The sequence below is a fragment of the Haemaphysalis longicornis genome, unplaced genomic scaffold (genome assembly GCF_048455015.1).
Source record: "Haemaphysalis longicornis isolate Haplotype H1 unplaced genomic scaffold, Haemaphysalis longicornis Haplotype H1 scaffold_13, whole genome shotgun sequence".
NCBI classification, from domain to species: domain Eukaryota; kingdom Metazoa; phylum Arthropoda; class Arachnida; order Ixodida; family Ixodidae; genus Haemaphysalis; species Haemaphysalis longicornis.
The window spans coordinates 50,759,235-50,780,964 of NW_027526233.1; the positions used below are offsets into that span (position 1 = coordinate 50,759,235).

At 48.5% G+C, this 21,730-nt stretch overlaps 1 pseudogene; it reads left to right on the forward strand.

Moving 5' to 3' along the window:
- The first annotated feature begins 14,610 nt into the window (after positions 1–14,610).
- LOC144163827 (uncharacterized) lies at positions 14,611–20,884 on the forward strand (annotated as a pseudogene).
- Positions 20,885–21,730: the final 846 nt, after the last annotated feature.

The following is a 21,730-nucleotide window of genomic DNA, read 5'->3' on the forward strand; positions in this document are numbered from 1 at the left end:
TAATGCGATTAATGCATGTTGCCCACAATTATTATATATTTGAACCTGTGTGTGAGCGTCGTATCTTTTAGTGCGTTTAAAAAAGCAGCCAAGTGGTCACGTGACTGATTTACGTAAGTAATAAAAAACTATGTACATTACGTAAAATGTAGATATATAAAAAATTTGTGCCAGAACAAGTTTTTTTGTCTAGCGTTTGCTTAAAATCCAATAACAAGAATACAATTGCAAATATTTTAGACAAATGCGAATTTTTAGACAACGCAACTCTGCGAGCCAAGCGGAGTAAGCCAGTGAGTGGCGCGAAGGCAGCGGGGCGAGTTTGCGCATTTTTGTTGAATTCGTGTATTAAAACTGCATAGGGATGGAAACGGCGTTACTCCGGTATGAAATTTGCTGTGTAGAATTCATTGCGCCCCGCCTGAAGTCGTCTACTAGAGTTCTTCAGTTCGGCAAGTCGACGGCGTACTACGGCTGAATGCGAAGCCGGAACAAAGGCTGTGTAATCATAATTTTTCACGTGAGTACTGCCTCTGCTAATAATACAAAGTGAAATAGTTGTCTCGGTTAGCTTTCCGGGCACATGCCGAAAAAATTACATATGCTGTGCTTGTTTGCTTGCTGGCTGGCGCCTCGTGGGCGTTGTGAAGTCCCCAGCCCACCCCTACTTGAGACTGTTAATTTCGTGCAGTGCGCTTCGAAGCTATCGCACTCGCTAGACCGGCTCCCGCGTCGCGACCGTGCTCCTCGCGGCTTCTCGTGGTCTGTGGGCCGCGATATGAGTCGTGAAACTGCCATACAGTATTCCCTGTTCAGTGGCCATACTCACTCGCTAACGTGCCCCGCCAGCGTACGCGTTGACCGGGTGCTGGTGGCGTTGTGATGGAAAAAAAAGTTGGCAAGAGGTGAGGACACAGGAAGTGTAGTTAAACGGGTGATAATTTGCAATTTGCAGAAGGAGAAAATAGTATGCCAGGGCAGGATACGGTGAGAGAGTTTGGGCCGTTTGCCAGCGAGCGAGTACGGCAATTGCATGACGACTGACGTTGCTGCCAAGCTTCAGGAGTTATTACGGCAAGCTAATGACGACGCCCGTCTTTGAGTTTACGTAGAGTTCACAGAGGCTTAGAATTCACATACGTGGAAATTGGAAGGGAAACGCGCACGTGTGGCCTCGCAGGGAATTAACAGTCTCGGGGTGTGTGTGTTGGGGGGGGGGGGGGTGGTGGTTTACAGCGCCTACGAGGCGTGTTCTGACTTGTTCATCCCGGCCATATTCTTTAGCACACCCGCATTTTGCCCTCATCTATTACCCCACATCAAGCTTGTCTCTAGCGCTACTGATGTGTTCGCTGTCCAACGGCTGCGTTTTGCACCGTCGGGAACAGAAAACAATTTGACCGTTGGGCGGAGTGGTACAATCCTGTAATACACGGCGCTAGTTTGCAGCGGCAGGCTATTCAAAAGCGTGTCAAGTTGTTCACTTTTCTCGTTCTGTAGTTTTCTTCTCTGACGATTCGTGAAATAACAAACCGAACTACAAAAAAAACAATACATGGGCGGTGTTAATCGTTTTCAACCGTTTGTTCTTTGTTCTACCCTTTGGTGCTGCGTCATTTTTGACACTCTGGTCTGGCGGAATAGGCAAACTTGTGACCGTTTAGTGTCCTTTTTGTGGAAAAGCCATAATGAAGAGCATATTCGCTTGTATTGTCACGTTCTCACAATATTTGCAGGTAAAGGAATTATACCCCCAATGCAAAATGAATAATTTGATATAGGCATCAAAAGAAGCCTGGAGCATGCTGGAAAAATTCTTTTCAAGATAAGTTGTGCTTTTTATGATCACAGAGACGAGCACAAAAAAACTACGTACAATTTGAGGAGTAGACTGCGTCGTCTTCTCGCGAAAGTGTACGTTTTTTTCCTGCGCGCGTCTCTTTGAGCATAACAAGAGCAATTTGTCTTCAGAAGCTTACACCAACTAGCCCGACATAAAGCTTTGCAAAATATTACTTGTGCTGATCACACACTCAGTGTATACTCTCTGTATTTAGTGAGTCGCCTGTTTGCATCCTTATTGTCTGCCAGACATATTTGTCACTTGCGAATTACTCTAGCGTGCAAACCAGCGTTGCACGAGTAGACATGCTTCATCTTCACACGAAGGAATAAGACACCATGAAAGACGAGGATGAAGACTACGGTGACATGACAAAAAAAGCTCGTCCGGTCACCCTCATCTTTTGCGCAGTCTTTGTGCGCCATGAATCAACTAGGCAGCAACCAAGTCCTATTAAGCCCTTCATCTTCCCTCTGGTTATATGTTGTATGTACTGTATTACAGAGCCTTAGACGCATCAGCTTGTCAACATCAATTAAGGAGGGGTTCTCAAACAAGGAACAAGGTTCGGGCGGAGGCCAATCGCGGAACCAGAGGACTCTGAAGCTGGTGAGCTAACGAGGACTGGAGATGGGCCCGCGGATTCTGTGTACCAGTGGTTCCATACGAGCGATTTGGCTTGCAGACAACCGGGCTCGGTTGTACACCTGGCCGCGGGTCACGGTCACGGCCCAGGATGGATCACCACACCTGCCACGCAGGGCGTGGTGCTGCCCGTGCTGCTTTGTCCGAGCACTACTTGCATTCGGGGGCCAATGCTTTGCTGCAACCTGGACCAACGATGACCCGCGACACACATCGCTGAACGCTGCTTCTTGAATTGGTGAGAGCATATTCGTTTTTCTCTTCGCTGAATTGGATTTCGGGGACTGCACTTTGACCCTTGAGTCCTTGTTTGCTGCTGAGTTTCCGTTTCACCGTTCACCATTCATCATCATCATCATCACCAGCCTATCTACGCCCACTGCAGGGCAAAGGCCTCTCCCATTATTCTCCAATTACCTCGGTCCTGTGCCAACTGTGACCAATTTATCCCCGCAAACTTCTTGATCTCATCTGCCCATCTAACTTTCTGCCACCCCCTGCAACGCTTGCCTTTTCTAGGGATCCACTCTGTTACCCTTAATGACCAGCGGTTATCTTGCCTTCGCATTACATGCCCTGCCCACGTCCATTTCTTCTTCTTAATTTCTACTAATATGTCTTTAACACCAGTTTGCTCTCTGACCCACTCCGCTCTCTTCTAGTCCCTTAATGTTACACCTATCATTTTCCGCTCCATTGCCCGCTGAGTCGTTCTCAATTTAAGTTGAACCCTCTTAGTAAGCCTCCAAGTTTCTGCCCCGTAGGTGAGTACCGGTAAGATGCAGCTGTCATACATTTTCTTCTTCAGCGACAATGGTAGGCTGCTATTCATTATCTGAGAATGTCTGCCATATGCACCCCACCCCATTCTGATCCTTCTAATTATCTCTGCCTCATGGTTGGGATCTGGGGTCACAACTTGGCCTAAGTAGATATATTCGCTTACCACTTCCACTGCCTCGCCACCTATCTCAAACTGCTGTGCTGTCCCGAGGTTATTGATCATTGCTTTAGTTTTCTGCATATTAATTTTGAGGCCCACGGTTCTACTCCGCTCGCCCAGTGCGGAAAGCGTGCTTTGCAATTCGTCCCCCGAGTTACTTAGCAAGGCAACGTCATCAGCAAATCTGAGGTTACTGAGGTATTCTCCATTAACCCTTACTCCCACCTGTTCCCAATCCAACGTTCTGAATACTTCTTGTAAGCATGCTGTGAATAACATTGGAGAGATTGTGTCTCCTTGTCTGACACCCTTTCTTATAGGTGTTTTACTGCTCTCCCTATGGAGGATTATGGAGGACAGTGCTGCGCTGTGTCCCGTCTACGCCTCGTCCGCGTCCCTTTGCGCTGTTTCGAGAATGCATCTTTGGATGTTATAATGCTGTGAAAATTGTTAAAAATTGAACCTTGGTGTCACTCCTTTTTTATTCGCAGAGAGGTTATGTCAGTTTTATGCTTTACGTTTACGCACCAAAGGCCTCGCATAAAAAACGAAAGCTTCATAATACAATGGGTCATTCCACGCGAAACGTCTTGGCCCAGAAATCGGCCACCGCCAATTTCATTGAGAAAATCGTTGCTACTTGCCGATTAAATGTAGGAGGTCTGCACGGAGTATTTTCCTTGAAACAGATTTTTACGTCATCTGAGGGCTCCTTGAAATTTCTGCAAACGCGCAAAATACGGTTGCAGATAATAAATGTTTATTAAAGAGCGAAACTATGTAGAATGACAAATATTTTAGAACATTCCGCTTGTATTTTTCTTTGATGTGGGACCGTGACTGAAGCCGTGTAATAATTTTTGGCGTTGTATGAGCGAAGTAATAACGCAAGAAATGGCACTTTTTCAGGACTTTTTCTCAAAGGCACCATAAAGCCTGAGTCAGAATATTCCCATAGTGCGTTGATATTGCCGCGAACGATGCAAAGGGTTTGTTTATTTGTGTTTTGTTTTTACCACCCGGTTGCGCCGGTCTGTGTTATCTCGGTGCCAAGGGGAGCGCGTGTTCCATTCTTTCTTTCTGTGCCGCATGTGTTATCTGTTGTAGTAGGGAGAGCATTCCGATCTAACGTGAGCAGACCAGAATAATTTTATTTGATCTTCAATGTTCTAGATGTCAATCGACGGTTCGAGAACCACGCGCGCCGAAAGATGAAAAGCCTGCAGAGCAGACCCCGGGGTATTCGATTCTGCGACGCCCGCTGAAGCACGTCACTTTGTTGACTGCTGCTTCGCCGCCTGTGTACTGTTGAGTTGCTAAGTGAGCACAAGTTCGCTAAAATAAACGTGCTCTTCCTTCAAGACGACTGCCTCATTTTTGGCTCCGTGACATCTGGTAGAGGTGCAGGGTACGCACCCTTCATGAGCTCTACAACCTCTGGAAGCCGCCAAGCCAGTCCAACAAGATCCAGCCTCCGACTGCAAGGCCTCCCGCCCGAGTTTAATCTCCTGACAGATGAACCCAAAAAAACGACCGCTGCAACCACCACCATGGTGCAAGAAGCAACATCACCAATCGCCCTGCAGCAGCCACGGGAACCGCCACCCTTCCGAGCCCCCCCCCCCCCCCCCCGCAGAAGATCCAGAAGAATGGTTGGAGAAACTGGAGCGCGTCCGGATCTTCAACAGGTGGGACGACGCAGAAACGTTCCGGCATGTTTTCTTTTGCTTGGAAGATTCAGCTCGCACTTCGTTTGAGAACCACGAGAGCTCCTTGACCAACTAGGCTCGAATCAAAAGCGAGTTCCTGAAGACCTTTACTACCGTGGTCAGAAAAGAACGCGCGGCACTATTCCTGGAACTCGAACGCAGAACCCAAACGAAGGGGTGATGATCTTCGTCGAGGAGATGAAGCTACTTTTTCGCCATGCGGACCCAGAAATGACGGAGGAAAAGAAAATGCGGTTTCTGATGCGACGTGTGAAGCAAGAGCTCTTCGCGTGCCTTGTTCGCAACCCCCCTAAGAAGACGCTCGAAATCCGAACAAGGCAGTACGATCGCAAAATCAATGCGCTGGTTTCGGAGACGATTGGTGCCGGCGCTATTACCTCGGACTCACTACGGGACACCATCCGTGTCGTAGTGAGGGAGGAGCTGCGGAAACTTTTTCCTACGATGACGCCCCAGCCTCATCGCTTCACTGACTGACGTGATCCGGGAAGTACAGCAGGCTTTGGGACCTCCTATGCCGTCCGAAACACCCCGCGAGCCAGAGGCTATGACCTACTCCGCGGCTGTTCGTCGACCCCGCCCTTTTCCTACGCGTCGTCAAAAGGCCCCGCCGTACCGCCGCCCAGTGTCACCCGCCCGATCCCCTGCAACCCGAAACCAGGCCCCAAGGAAGACCGAGGTGTGGAGAACGCCCGATAATCGCCCACTGTGTTACCCATGCGGAGAGGCCGACCACATCTACCGTCGCTGCCCATTCAAGAGACTCGGACTTCGTGGTTTCTACGTCGACGCACCACGCCCCCGACCCGGCCAGTGCCCATCTGAGATTGAAGAATATCTGTCCAACACCAGCCGTGTACCAGCCGGTTTTAAATGTTCACCGTCGCCCAACCCGTACCAGTCACCGGACCGCCATTGCAGTGCTGACTTCGCACGTGGAAGGTCCGTCAGCCCACGCGGGGGAAACTAAAGACAGAAACTTCAGGAGGGGAAGTTGCACAACGCGAAAAAACGAAAACCCTGACTCACGACATGCCCTCATCCCGACGACCCGACCTAACCCTCACGTGACTCACGAACACGGCCACAAGGCGCCACGCGTACCCGACATGACCGAGCCTGCCCCTGAGAAGACGACGACTACGACGACGCACACTGCCCGACCGTCAACACGCGCAAGCCGAGATGTGACGCTCCGAAGCAAACGGAACTCGAGGAAAGCGGCGTCCGACGGCGTCCTACGGGGCGTCCGATCGATGACTTTGATGTAGTCGCCCTGGTAGAGACGGGAGCCGACTACTCAGTAATGAGCGGGCCATTTCCATCTAAGCTGAAGAAAGTTATGACCAGATGGGACAGTCCGCACATACCCACAGCAGGAGGCCACCCCGCAACGCCAAGTGTAACAAGCACATAACGTGTCACCATAGACGGCACCACGTACCCTACTGCGTTCGTCATTTTACCGTACTGCTCCCGCGACGTAATTCTCGGAATGGACTTTTTGACGGACAACGGCGCAATAATTGATCTGCAGACCAACGCGATAACTTTTTCCTGTCATCACTCCATGACGCCGGAACCAAACCCCGATCAACGCGCTGGTGTAAGGATCGCCGACGATCACGTCACTCTGCCACCGCGCGCAAGCTTGATGATCGCCGTCTACTGTGAGGATGCTGCTCCAGACATCAACGCTATCGTAGATTGTGACAAGAGGTTTCTTCTCAACCACGGTGTCTCCGTCGCAAGAGGCATTGCGGGCTTTAAGCAATGCAAATCCCGCGTCTTGGTCACTAATTTCACCTAGGAGTGACAGCATCTAAACAATGGCACTGCAATTTTGTTCCTCGAAGAAACGCAAGAAGCAAGTCAAGTGATCGCGGTCGCCGACTTTGAACGCAGACCAGAAGACACCTTCAAGCATCCCCAGCCCTTCGACGTCAATCCGACGCTACCCCAAGAACAACGGAACAAATTATTGGCTTTGCTGCGTTGCTACAGCGAGTGTTTTTCGTCGAACACAAAACTACGGCAGACTTCTCTAGCCAAGCACAGATTAATAACCGAAGATAGAGCCCGACCTTCCCGACAATCACCGTACTGCGTCTCTGCACACGAGAGGGAAGCCATCCGGACTCAAGTCGACGACATGCTCAGCGACGACCTACCTTATACAGCCGTCGAAGAGCCCCTGGGCTGCGCCAGTCATACTCGTGAAGAAAAAAGACGGCACATTAACGTTCTGCGTTGATTACCAGCGACTGAACAAAACCACCAAAAAGGACGTGTAGCCCCTGTCACGAATCGATGACGCCCTCGACCGCCTCTGCCATGCGAAGTACTTTTTATCGATGGACCTGAAGACCGGCTACTGGCAAATTGAAGTGGACGAGAGAGACCGAGAGAAGACTGCATTATAACCCCGGACGGCCTATACGAGTCCAAGATGATGCCTTTTGTGCTGTTCACGGCGCCAGCAACGTTTCAAAGAGTCATGGACACTGTGCTAGCTGGCCTGAAGTGGCACACGTGCATTGTATACCTAGTCGACGTTGTGGTATTCGCCCGAACTTTCGACGAACACCTCGCAAGGTTGGAGTCTGTACTCGAGGCCATTCGTATGTCGGGGTTAACACTGAAGCCTGAAAAGTGTCGTTTCGCGTACGAGGAACTCAAGTTCTTGGGCCACATCGTCAACTCCGCAGGAGTTCTACCTGACCTGGCAAAAACTTCAGCCATTGCGAACTTCCCAAGGCCGAAAGAAAAGAAGGGCGTGCGAAAATGTCTCGGACTCAGCGCGTACTACCAGCGCTTCGTCGCAAACTTCGCACGCATTGCAGAGCCACTAACTCGCTTGACGAAAGATAGCACACCTTTCAGTTAGGAAAACGACCAAGAAAAAACATTCTGCGAGCTGCAAAAACGCCTGCAAAGTCTGCCCGTGCTCGCTTATTTCGACGATAACGCCGAAAGGGAAATGCATATTGATGCCAGTGATATAGGCTTGTGTGCTGTCCTTGCCCAAAAGCAAAGCGGCTGCGAAAGGGTAATCGCCTATGCCAGCCGTGGTCTGTCGAAGGAGGAGAAAAACAATTCTGCCTCTGAGAAAGAGTGCCTGGCTATTATATGGACGATTTAAAAATTTCGCCCATACGTGTATGGAAGGCCATTCAAGGTTGTAACAGACCACCATGCGCTGTGTTGGCTCGCCAATTTGAAGGACCCCTCTGGCCGTCTTGGGCGGTGGAGCTTGCGACTGCAGGACTACGACGTTAGAGTCGTTTATAAATCCGGCAGGAAACACTGCGACGCCGACTGCCTGTCCCGCGCCCCCGTCGACCCACCACCACAAGACTATGATGAAGACAGCGCGTTCTTCGGGATCGTGACGGAGAGCGACCTAGCCGCCCAGCAGCGTGCCGACCCCGACTTACGCGTCATAATCGAGTACCTCGAGGGATGCAACGTTGCCGTTCCTAGGACCTTCAAACGCAGCTTACCAGCATTCAGCATGAGAAACTCCGTCCTTGTGAAGAAGAATTTCAGCCCCGGAACAAGAGCGAATTACCTTCTCGTCATCCCCGCGGACCTTCGTGACGAAATTTTGGAAGCGTGCCACGACGACCCGTCTTCCGGACATCTCGGCACAGCCCGCACTATTGGAAAAATCAAGGTGTTACTACTGGCCCCGCGTTATTTCTGACGTCACAAACTACGTCCGCAGCTTCCGCGACTGCCAGCGACTAAAAACGCTGCCGATGAGACCCGCCGGACTTCTGCAGCCAATCGCCGTCCCATCGAGGCCCTTCCAACAGATTGGAATGGATCTTCTGGGTCCATTCCCTGCGTCACTTTCCGAGAACAAGTAGATTGTCGTAGTGACAGACTACATGACGTGCTACGCAGATACGGCCACTCTTCCGAGGTGTACTGCTCAAGAAGTCGCGAAGTTTTTTTTAACCAAGTTTTGCTGTGACATGGAGCCCCTGAAGTACTGATCACGGACCGCGGAACGGCCTTCACTGCGGATGTTATGCAGGGAGTCTTACACTACAGCAACACGGATCACCGAAGGACTACGGCGTACCACCCTCAAACGGACTAACGGAACGTCTGAACAAGACGATCGGGGATATGCTGCCAATGTACGCCGACGTTGAACATAAGACTTGGGACGAAGTCCTCCCGTACGTCACATTTGCGTACAACACGGTGACCCAGGAAACTACGCAGATGACACCGTTCGAGCTTGTCTACGGAAGACGGCCGACTACAATGCTTGACGCCATGCTGCCGCACGTAGAAGACGACGACCTGAACGCCGACGTCCCAGGATACCTTCAGCGAGCGGAGGAGGCCCGCCAGCTCGCTCGAGTTCGTATAACAAACCAGCAGCTGGTGAATGCCGGCCGCTACAACCTCTGATGCCGAGACGCCCAGTACCACTCAGGGGATCGTGTGTGGGTTTGGACTCCCATCCGACGACGCGGACTGAGTGAGAAACTTCTGCGACGGTATTTTGAACCCTACCAGATTCTATGACGTGTTGGCCAACTTACCTACGAAGTGATCCCCGATGGTGACTCCGGCAGATCACGACGACACACGTGGCCCATAGTCGCCCACGTGGTTCGCTTAAACCCTTTCTACGGACGATGACGAACTTTTATTTTTATTTGTTCGTACTGTCGCTTATGTTAGCATCAAGTCGATGCACTCTTAGGGGGGCGGGGTGGGGCTAATGCCGCAAACCATGCATGGGGTTTGTTTATTTGTGTTTTGATTTTACCGCCGGCTTCGCCTGTCTGTGTTATCTCTGTGCCAAGGGAAGCATGTGTCCCATTCTTTCTTGCAGTGCCGCATGTGTTAGCTGTTCTAATAGGGAGAGCATTCCGATCTAACGTGAGCAGTCCAGAATAATCTTATTGGATCTACAATGATCTAGATGTGAATCGACGGTTCGAGAACCACGCGCGCCGAAAGATAAAAAGCCTGCATAGCAGACGCCGCGGTATTCGATTCTGCGACGCTGGCTGACGCACGTCACTTCGTTGACGGCTGCTTCGCCGCCTGCGTACTTTTGAGTTGTTAAGGGAGCACTAGTTCACTCCAATAAACGGGCTTTTTTTTCAAGACGACTGTCTCATCTTTCGCTCCGTGACAATATGGTCCTTGAGTGTCTACTAAAAAGACCAGAAGTCAATTTAGGAGCTAAGAGCATATTTTCAGGCAGAGCGCTTACAAAAATGCAAAAAATGTATTTATGCCCAAGTTAAGACCTAAAAAGAGTACCAAGGTCCTCGTGGTAAAATTATATGATATGGCTCATTATAAGCATCAGCACTTTAGCTTCTAATTCAGAAAACTTCTTTCAAGTAAATTTCGCTTGGGGCAAGAAAAAACATTTCGAAGTTCACAATGAGCCCCATTTGCGTCCTCCGTGAAAGTTTGTCCCCATCCCGGAACGCATACGTGCCGGCAAAGTTTTTTGTTGCACGCATGTGCACACCTTGCTTTCTTCTAAACGAAGAAGGTTTGTGTCGCTTGACATTACAAAAAAAAACACCGTAAATGGCAAAATACAGTCCACCACTTGTTATATTTGGGTTTTCGCACACTCACTTACAGGAACAGAGCGAGTGTTTTGTAGATATCAGCGAGATTAACCTGCCTCTCTCTGATGCGGTTAAAGGAGCATCACCGAGTCATTTTTCGCTACACACCGCACTTTACCTCGCACAGAGACATTCACCGCGGATACCTCTAACCGCAAGCATAAATTTCTTGCCACTTCTTTATCATGCCTTCCGTTTTTTTACCGACAAATGTTGAGTGCTTTACCAGTTGAATAGTGAGCAGCAAAGAAAGCTGCCTAGTTGTTCATTTTTTTACCAGATTTTTTTTAGTTATCTATTATACCCTCAGGTCCAAAGGCATTACAGAAGGGAGTGGTACTAAAAAAGGCATAAAATGAGGTAGCATGGTTACAAAAAACGTGGTGTGCATAAAAAATAAAAGGAAAGACAAAAGAAATTAGTATTATCGCAACAATGTGGTCACATCAAGAGATTACACATCAGATATTTCCAACATATACAATATTGGCTAGGGCTGCTCGGAACAATTGGTTATCAGTCATACCCGCAATTTCAGCTGGAACGTAGTTCTATTCGCGGGATGAAGGGGGTAAGAATGACTGAGTGGCAGATTTTGTATGACAATAGTTAATACCAACCTTCTGACGGTGATCAATGCGATGAGAAATGTATAGTGGTTGGGGTAAGAGTTCGTTGCGCAGGGTGGGATGATAATATATTTTGTGCAGCATGGTTAGCCGAAACAGTTTCCTGCGTGATGATAAAGAGGGAAGAGAAAGGCTGCTTTTCATTGAAGATATGCTAGCAGTACGGTTATAGTTTGATAGGATAAATCGAACGAAATTGTTTTGAACAAGCTCGAGAGAAGCGATTAGATTTTTATGGCTTTGATCCCATACTGAAGCTGCGTAATCTAACCTGGGACGTATAAGAGATTTGTAAAGCGATAATTTAAGTGACGATGGGTCTCTAGAAAAATTGCGGCGTAAATACCGTTACATTCTCCTAGCGTTGTTGATGATATGTTCAATATGAGTTGAGCAGCTGAGGTTAGTTCTAATGTGCACTCCCAGGTACTTATATGATATAACTAGTTATAAAGTTATGTTGCCTAGGTAGTACGTTGACTGATGCCTAGGGTTCGGGATACACGCATAACCTTACGTTTGTTATTGTTTAATTCCATCAGACTAGTTTGGCACCTGTTAGAAACAGTGGTTAGATCAGACTGAAGGATTCTGCTGTCATCACTACTATTTTTCGTACGAAAAATCACACAATCGTCTGCAAACAAATAAATATTAGAGCACGATTTCGAGGGGAGGTCATTAATATAGATAAGAAAGAGAAGGGGCCCAAGTGTTAATCGTTCAGATTTAGGGGAAATCCCCAAGGTGGAGTAAGTTTCTGTAAAGGAAAGCTTAACATCCACCTAAATGCAGCCATACGGCTACAAAGGAAGGCTATACAGCTTTCTCGGAAACTTCGCAGTTGAAGAAAAATTCGTGCTGATCCAGGATTTGAACCCGGGACCAGTGCTTAACCAGAGCAGTCACTCTACACACTGAGCTAACCAGGAGGCGAGTCGTTAGTAGCGCGAAAGCGAATTGGTCAAAAACTCGAAGTGAAGGACAGGTGTTAATCGTTCAGATTTAGGGGAAATGCCCAAGGTGGAGTAAGTTTCTGTAAAGGAAAGTTTAACATCTATTTAAATGCAGCCATACGGCTACAAAGGAAAGCGTATGACTGCATTTAGGTGGATGTTAAACTTTCTTTCACAGAAGGGGCCCAAGGGGGGATCCTTCGGGGACCCAGAGCGCACTTCGCTGAAAGAAGAGTTAAACCCATTACCATGTGGGCACGGGAGGAGCTTGAGTAGGACTGAATGGCAACACTAATTGTTGAAAGTGTAGCATCTCCGAATTGATGTAATTGTTGCGCTCCTTTGACTGGTATCGCCATTACGAATTGTGAACCACGTTGTGCCATTGTTTATTGTAGTGTTGAGTTTGGAACACAGATTGTTTTTATTACTTTGACATTTTTAGCCTAGGCATACAGGTCCTTTCGGGTTTGAAAGTGATCTTCAAAATATCTCTGGAGACTTGCGCTTGCTGCCAGACTTTTAAGTGTGCTGCCAACGCCGTGACATGCACTTTTGTCGCGTGAAGTGGCTAAGAAATTTCATTCTTCCGACAGCTTATGGTCGTCCTCGTGGTAGCAGTGATTCCCGAAGTTCTTTTTGGTTGATATTGCGAAGCTCCGTCAGAGTAATGATGAATTTATTTTAGTTGAGGGAGATCTTGTTTCGTTTAAGCACTGTGCTCTGAAATATATGAGCAGCAACTCTACGAAGTGAGCGCGAAAACCCCAAAATAAAAAGTGGTTGACTGGTGGAGTATAGCCGTTTACGTTGTATTTTTGGTAGTGTCAAGCGACACAAACCATCTTCGTATAGCAGAGAGCCAGGTTTGCGCCTTCGTGCCACAAAAAAGGCCGGCGGCACATACGCGCTCCGAGTTGGAGTAACTGTTTCATAGAGGACACAAGTGTGGCACATTGTGAAATTTAAATCTTTTTTCTCGTGTCAAAGAAAATTTACTCGAAAGAAATTGTCTAAACAGAAATCTGAAGTGCGGATGCGTAAATGAGCCATCTCATGTAATTTCAACTCGAGGGCCTTGGTGCTTTTATATGTCTCAATTTTGGGAAAAACGTATTTTGTTGCATCGTTGTAAACGGTTTGCCTAAACTGTACGCTCTTTATTGAATTATATTATTGTTAGTAGACACTGAAGTACCATATCAACGCACGCTGAGAATATTGCAGCCCAAGTTTTTGTGGTGCCTTTGTGAAATATTTCTGAAAACACCCCTTTTTTTGCATTTTTATTTCGCTAATACAATACCAAAAATTCTTACACGGCCACATTAAAGACAACGCAAGCGGAGTGTTCTAAAATATTCGCCATTCTGCATAGTTTCACTCTGTATTTAAAATTTTTCTACGACCACATTTTGCGCGTTTGCAGAAATTTTAAGGGGCCCTCAGACATTGAAAAAAAAATGTCAATGAATTTGGCTGTGGTCGATTTTTGGGCTGGGACGTTTCACGTGGAATGACCCTAATGTGAAATTTTTCAGCTACATGACAATTATTTTCTAGCATAAGCTATCATGTGTAAATTATGCATCTAAAATGGTATAAAACTAATTAACCTTTTAAGACTGAAGTTTTGAGGCGGACTAGGAACACGTAATGCAGCAGTTTGCAAGAAAGCATTTCGGGTAATTTACTTCACTATGCTTTGGATAAAATTCCAAACATTTACAACCGATTGTTATAAGCAAATGCGTATGAATGAGTGTACCACTGTAGCTGCATGCTTTGTATTTCATTCAGATGTGATCAACTTTTTCTTATAGAAAAAACTTGTGCAGTGTTTTTATATCCACTGTATTTTGGGATACTAAACAGCATTGTCCGCTGTCATCGTCAGTTACAAAGCTAACTTTACGAAATTTTTTTACTGATCAGGCACGAGAGAGTAAATCCACCTTTTGTGATTTTAATTATTTTTTTCTAAAAAATACAATCTTTGTGCATTTGTACGACGGTTCTTGCGCATGCGCCCGCGCAGGGAGTGCCACTACCTGCCCTGTTCCCTGCTGTGGCTATCGCTTATCAGCAGCCGCGCTAACCTTCCGTCTTCTTCGACTAACATCTGGCGACCAATAAACATGGTCTGCTCGTCCCGGTTGACTACTGCCGTTGTCTAGTCAAGAATACAACAGTGGGGACGAGGATGGGATCGCCGTGAATGGAGGCAGCCGGGTCGATGCAGCGGCATGGCTTCGCTTGGCCAGTTTAAGCGATTCGACGAAGACGAGGACGAGGACTTCTAAACATACGTGGAGCGGTTTGAACACTACGTCCGCGCCGTGCAGGTAGCGATGATTTGAAAGTCTCGACATTCGTGACCGTCATGGGCAAGAAGACTTAACACACGTTAAAAAACCTGCTCGCCCCAGCAAAGCCTGAGGAGAAGGAATACAGAAAGCTCGTCACAGTTCTTAAGGCGCATTACGCCCCCAAGAGGATGGTGATTGCGGAACGGTTCAGGTTTAATCGCTGGTCCCAGCATGAAGTTGAGAGTGTGGCTGCATTCTCCGTGGAATTAAAAAGGCTGTGGTCATTCGTGCGAATTTGGGCCCTTTCTGGAAGAAGCGCTGCGGGACCGTTTTGTGGCCGTGTTAAAAGACCAACCGACCCAAGCGGAACTTCTCAAGAAGAGCACATTGACCTTTCCCACAGCGTGCGACATTGCCAAAAGTGTTGAACTAGCTCGGGCCGAGACTAGAAAGTTTCATGCAGTTACGAGGCAACCGGAGGAATTGCATGATGTACGCCACACGTACCGGGCCAAGCCCGCAGCTAGAGCTCCAGCCAAGCCAGCAGCAGCGGCAGACGGAGCGGAACACCCCACCGAAAAACCTGACTGTTTCCGTTGCGGCGGATCAAAAGAAAAATGCAAGTTATTTGATACGTCACTGACCTACTTTGGCCACGTGATAGACGGGAACGGAATTAGGTTTTCGGACGTAAAATTGGTAGCAATCAAGGAATCGCCAGCCCCAAAGAATAAAAAGGAACTCAGGGTGCATCTGGGGCTGTTGAATTTCTACGGCAAATTCGTTCCCAACCTATCAGCGGAACTAAAACCACTCTACGACCTATTCAGAGATAACGCAAAGTGGAAATGGACAAGTGAGGCCCTGCGAACGTTCCAAACAAGCAAGGGATGGCTTACTCAAAATACGGTATTACCACACTACGACCCATCGAAGGATCTTCGCCTCGTCTGTGACCCGTCAGCCTACGGATTGGGAGCTATACGGTTCTACAAGGAAGGCCCAGTGGAAAGGCCGATAGCCTTTGCGTCGAGGATTCTCAGTAAATCCGAGCAGGCGTACGCGCACATCGAAAAAGAGGCATTGGCAGTAGTGTTCGTGGTGTTAGGGTAGCGCAGATTTCACAAATCTCCAAAACAAGAAACACAGGTCACTGACCAAGTCACAAACAAATTGACGTTTCGGGAGTGCTACGGTTCCCTTGTTCACAATGAAAGCGGCCACTGGAAGACGCCGAATTATATAGCCCCCAGTAATGTTTTGAGAGATTTGGCGTAGTCAGGATTCATGCAGCCGTCCATTCTGTTGATTGTGTGCGGAGTTGTCTGAATAATCAAGGACTCTAGATTCAGGCGTGCAGATATGTTGCGTTCTGCTGTCAGTATCTTGGAATGTTCCCAGTTTATCGCATGTTGAGTATTCGGCACGTGTTCCGCAATGGCGCTGGAGACCACGTTTTTCTTTCGCACGTCGTACTGGTGCTGCTTTATGCGTTTCCAAAAATTACCGGATTCGCCAATGTATACCGCTGGGCATTCGGCGCAAGCGATCCGATAAACAACACCAGGAAATTTGCAACGCGGAAGGCTGTCTTTCACATTCACGAGCTCATTGCGCAACTTGCTCGTAGGTGCGTGCGCCAGTTGCAAATTGTGCTTTCGCAAAACACGTGCCAGGGCCTCACTGATCCCAGGTACATATGGCACCACGGCGCGTTTTGGCTTCTCTGTGTTCTGGCTTGTTACATTTTCCTCGAGTAGAGGGCGCTCCGGAACCATTCTTCCCTGCTCTTTCTCACGAACGAATGCGGGTAGCAGTTCTTCTTTAGGTCCTTTTCGATTGTTGCCAATTCCTGCTGGAGCACACCTTCATCGGAGCAGCTTCGTCTGGCCCGATTTGTTAATGCCATGACAACTGACCGCTTGTGACTGATAGGGTGTGCAGACTTGAAGTCCAGGTACTTTCCAGAATGGGTCGGTTTCCGGTAAACACGGAAAGTAAGGCCTTCACCGCTACGAGAAACGATGGCGTCCAAAAAAGGAAGTGAGCCACTGGCCTCCTCTTCAACAGTAAATTTATTTCAAGGCTCCACGCCGTTAAGGTGCTCCAGGAATCATTGAACGTGCCTCCGGTCCAGGACGCAGAAGCAGTCATCCACATACCTGAGAAACAGTTTTGATCGTGGCTGGAAATTATCCAAATGCCTTGGAAGGCATTCAATAATTGGATTGGAAGGATTGGACAGCAATTAAGCGTTTTTCATAAACATGTGATGCAGTTCCACTTCTAACATTGCTAAATGAAAGTAGTGTGGAAGTAGAGACCCTGATAATTGGATAATTTCCAGCCACGACCAAAACTGTTTCTCAGGTATGTGGATGACTGCTTCTGCGTCCTGGATCGGAGGCACGTTCAACGATTCCTGGAGCACCTTAACGGCGTGGAGCCTTCAATTAAGTTTACTGTTGAAGAGGAGGCCAGTGGCGCACTTCCTTTTTTGGACGCCATCGTTTCTCGTAGCGGTGAAGGCCTTACTTTCCGTGTTTACCGGAAACCGACCCATTCTGGAAGGTACCTGGACCTCAAGTCTGCACACCCTATCAGTCACAAGCGGTCAGTTGTCATGGCATTGACAAATCGGGCCACACGAACCTGCTCCGATGAAGTTGTGCTCCAGCAGGAATTGGCAACAATTGAAAAGGACCTAAAGAAGAACGGCTACCCGATTTCTTTCCTGAGAAACACGCAGAGAGGAATGGTTCCGGAGCGCCCTCTACTCGAGGAAAATGTAACAAGCCAGAACACAGAGAAGCCAAAACGCGCCGTGGTGCCATATGTACCTGGGATCAGTGAGGCCCTGGCACGTGTTTTCCGAAAGCACAATTTGCAACTGGCGCACGCACCTACGAGCAAGTTCCGCAATGAGCTGGTGAATGTGATAGACAGCCTTCCGCGTTGCACATTTTCTGGTGTTGTTTATCGGATTGCTTGCGCCGAATGCCCAGCGGTATACAAAGGCGAATCCGGTAATTTTTGCAAACGCATAAAGCAGCACCAGTACGACGTGCGAAAGAAAAACGTGGTCTCCAACGCCATTGCGGAACACGTGGCGAATACTCAACATGCGATAAACTGGGAACATTCCAAGATACTGACAACAGAACGCAACATATCTGCACGCCTCAATCTAGAGTCCTTGACTATTCTGAAAACTCCGTACACAATCAACAGGACGGACGGCTGCATGAATCCTGACTACGTCAAATCTCTCAAAAGATTACGGGGGGCTATATAATTCGGCGTCTTCCAGTGGCCGTTTTCATTGTGAACAAGGGAGCCGTAGCGCTCCCGAAACGTCAATTTGTTTGTGGCTTGGTCAGTGACCTGTGTTCCTTGTTTTGAAGTATGCTACCTGACCACACGGTATGCCGTCCAACCATCGACTTCACCAGCTTACGCCACCAATATGGTCAAAGGGCCGTCACTGGAATCCACCGATTCATAAGCACCTCCAGACGATTGGCAGCATTTTCGACGCACCTGCGTTTCAACTTGGCCTGCAAGAACAACCAATTATTTCCTCGATCCTTGCGGCTCAAAAGACCCGTCAAAACACGTTTTGGGCATCACGTTGTTGCGAAAGCGGAACGTCACCTTCTCCAAGCACGCATCGAAGAGTGCAAGCTAACCATAAAGCGCCTGGAGACGGATTTATTCTTCGCAAAGCGACAGATGGAATTCATCGCCCCCGACGCCTTCGCAAGCGTTGCGAACCACGAAATGCGTCTGAGAGAAGATCAGCATACGAAGACCCAAGAAAGGAAGCTGCAGGCGCTACTAGCCACGAAGGACAATGACCGGGCAACTGCATTGTTCGAAACCCGAAACCTTTCTTCCTACGTCCTGTCTTCAGCCGAAGAGAAACTGCTCAGCCGTGGTCTCAATTTTAACCAGGGGAAGCCACCTGACATACGCAACGTCGCGTGAGCTGTGGAAGGAGCTGTACGTTTGCTGGATCAGGACCTTCAAGATGAGGTTGGGACGAAAGCCATAGGTGTGCTCTCTCACACATTTCGCAAGCCCCTCTCAGAAGATGAGTGCAAAGCCATCCATAGCCTACGTTCCAACGACGACATGGCTGTCCTGCCTGCCGACAAAGGCCACGTGACCGTCATCCTTGACCGGTCAGCGTACCACAACAAAATAGTGAGCCTCTTGCACGATGAAGACGCTTATAGCCGGCTTGCGAAGGACCCCACGTCTAGAGTGCAGGCGCACTTGCAAAAATTGCTGGCATAAGTTTTCAAGGGATTACCGCCATCATACAAGCGCCTGTACTTCAGGCTGATTTGTACCAGCGGATCAGCTCCAGCCATTTACGGGTTGCCGAAAGTTCACACACCAGACATGCCGCTCCGCCCAATAGTCGATTTTACGAGGTGTCCTCTTTGCTCTCTGTCAAAGTACCTGCACGAAATCGTAGCGCCACTGGTCGGGAAGACGGCGACCTACATCAAGAACACATCGGACTTTATTACAAAAGCGAAGGCTGTCACTCTAGAGGACAATGATATCATCGTGTCGTTTGACGTTTGCTCCCTTTTCACAAGCGTTCCTGTAGAACTGGCAATTGAAACTTGCAGGCAACGTCTAAGCGAGGATCCATCGCTAGGAAAAGGGACCCCTTATGACGTGACGGAACTATGCCATCTGCTTCTTTCTGCCTGAGAAACACTTACTTTAGCTACAACGGTGAATTCTACCTGCAGACTTTCGGGACAGCGATGGGGGCCTCAATAACCGTGACGACGGCAAACCTCGCAATGGAGGCCATAGAATCCAAGGCATTGGATGATTTCCAGCCACGACCAAAACTGTTTCTCAGGTATGTGGATGACTGCTTCTGCGTCCTGGACCGGAGGCACGTTCAACGATTCTTGGAGCACCTTAACGTTGTGGAGCCTTCAATTCAGTTTACTGTTGAAGAGGAGGCCAGTGGCTCACTTCCTTTTTTGGACGCCATCGTTTCTCGTAGCGGTGAAGGCCTTACTTTCCGTGTTTACCGTAAACCCACCCATTCTGGAAGGTACCTGGACTTGAAGTCTTCACACCCTATCAGTCACAAGCGGTCAGTTGTAATGGCATTAACAATTCGGACAGACGAACCTCCACCGATGAAATTGTGCTCCAGAAGGAATTGGCAACAATGGAAAAGGACCTAAACAAGAACGGCTACGTGCTCTCGTTCGTGAGAAACACGCAGAGAAGAATGGTTCCGGAGCGCCCTCTACTCGAGGAAAATGTAACAAGCCAGAACACAGAGAAGCCAAAACGCGCCGTGGTGCCATATGTACCTGGGATCAGTGAGACCCTGGCACGTGTTTTCCGAAAGCACAATTTGCAACTGGCGCACGCACCTACGAGCAAGTTGCGCAATGAGCTGGTGAATGTGAAAGACAGCCTTCCGCGTTGCAAATTTCCTGGTTTTGTTTATCGGATCGCTGGCGCCGAGTGCCCAGCGGTATACACAGGCGAATCCGGTAATTTTTGCAAACGCATAAAGCAGCACCAGTACGACGTGCGAAAGAAAAACGTGGTCTCCAACGCCATTGCGGAACACGTGGCGAATACTCAACATGCGATAAACTGGGAACATTCCAAAATACTGACAAAAGAACGCAACATATCTGCACGCCTGAATCTAGAGTCCTTGATTATTCAGACAACTCCGCACACAATCAACAGGACGGACGGCTGCATGAATCCTGACTACGCCAAATCTCTCACAAGATTACTGGGGGCTATATAATTCGGCGTCTTCCAGTGGCCGTTTTCATTGTGAACAAGGGAGCCGTAGCGCTCCCGAAACGTCAATTTGTTTTTGACTTGGTCAGTGACCTGTGTTTCTTGTTTTGAAGTATGCTACCTGACCAGACGGTATGCCGTCCAACCATCGACTTCAGATTTCACAAATACTTGTTTGGTCGATCATTTGGCATATACTCTGATCACCAGCCAATGCTGGGCCTGCTCGCGCATGATAAGCCAGTTCCCGCAATGGCAGCAGCGCGTGTTCAGCGGTGGGGTTTGCTTCTTGCAGCCTATAACTACCGCTGGGTTTATGGCAAGGCTAGCGAGATTGCAAATGCTGACGCACTGTCGCGTTGGCCTTTGCAGTTGTCGAGCCAAGCACCCGATTCGGAAGACGTAAACTTTTGTTCTGTGCTCGATGAAACCCCACTGTCTGCAAAAGAGATTAGAATGGAAACTAAAAGGGACAAGGTCCTATTGAAAGTTCTGTTTTACACTCAAAACTGCTGGCATTCGCATGTACCAGACGATACAATAGCCCCTTATTTTGTACGGCGTAGGAAACTGTCTGTTGACCAGGATTGTGTATCCTGGGGAAATCGCGTTATAGTGCCTATTGCGCTTCGTGAAAATGTGTTATCAATGCTGCGTAGCCACGTTTACATGAATGCGACAGAATGCGATAGGAGCGCGTCGCATTTCCAAGCGCATCACGAGTAATGCGATGCGCTAGCGTTTACATGTACCGCATTACCCCTGGTGCGATGGTGGCGCCGTGCGGTGTCGCACATCGAAGATAAAGTAGCGTTCCTGGCGCTTCCAAAGCTTCCGGCATGGCTAGTTCTTGTTCTTTTTTCACGACTTGCATTTTCCGGCGTCTTACACTCGATTTAGACGTTTTTAAGTACAAAGCTGGGTTGGCAGGGCTTACTTTTCTTGTCGGCATAATTCCTAATGCGATGCGCTCGCATTTACATGCACTTCGAAAGTCGACTTACGCGTCTCAATCCACCCCTGTCTGGCGCATTAATGCGACGCGCTTTCCTAGCGCATTAGCCCAGTTTACATGGTTGCGATGCGCTAGAAAATTGATGCGAGGCGATGCGATACGCCACTTGTCGCATTCATGTAAACGCGGCGCGTGAGGGCCGCCTGGGAATGACGCGGATGAAAATGTTGTCTAGAAGTGACGTGTGGTGGCCGAGGTTAACTCAAGACATAGAACGAGCAGTGAAAGAGTGTGTGA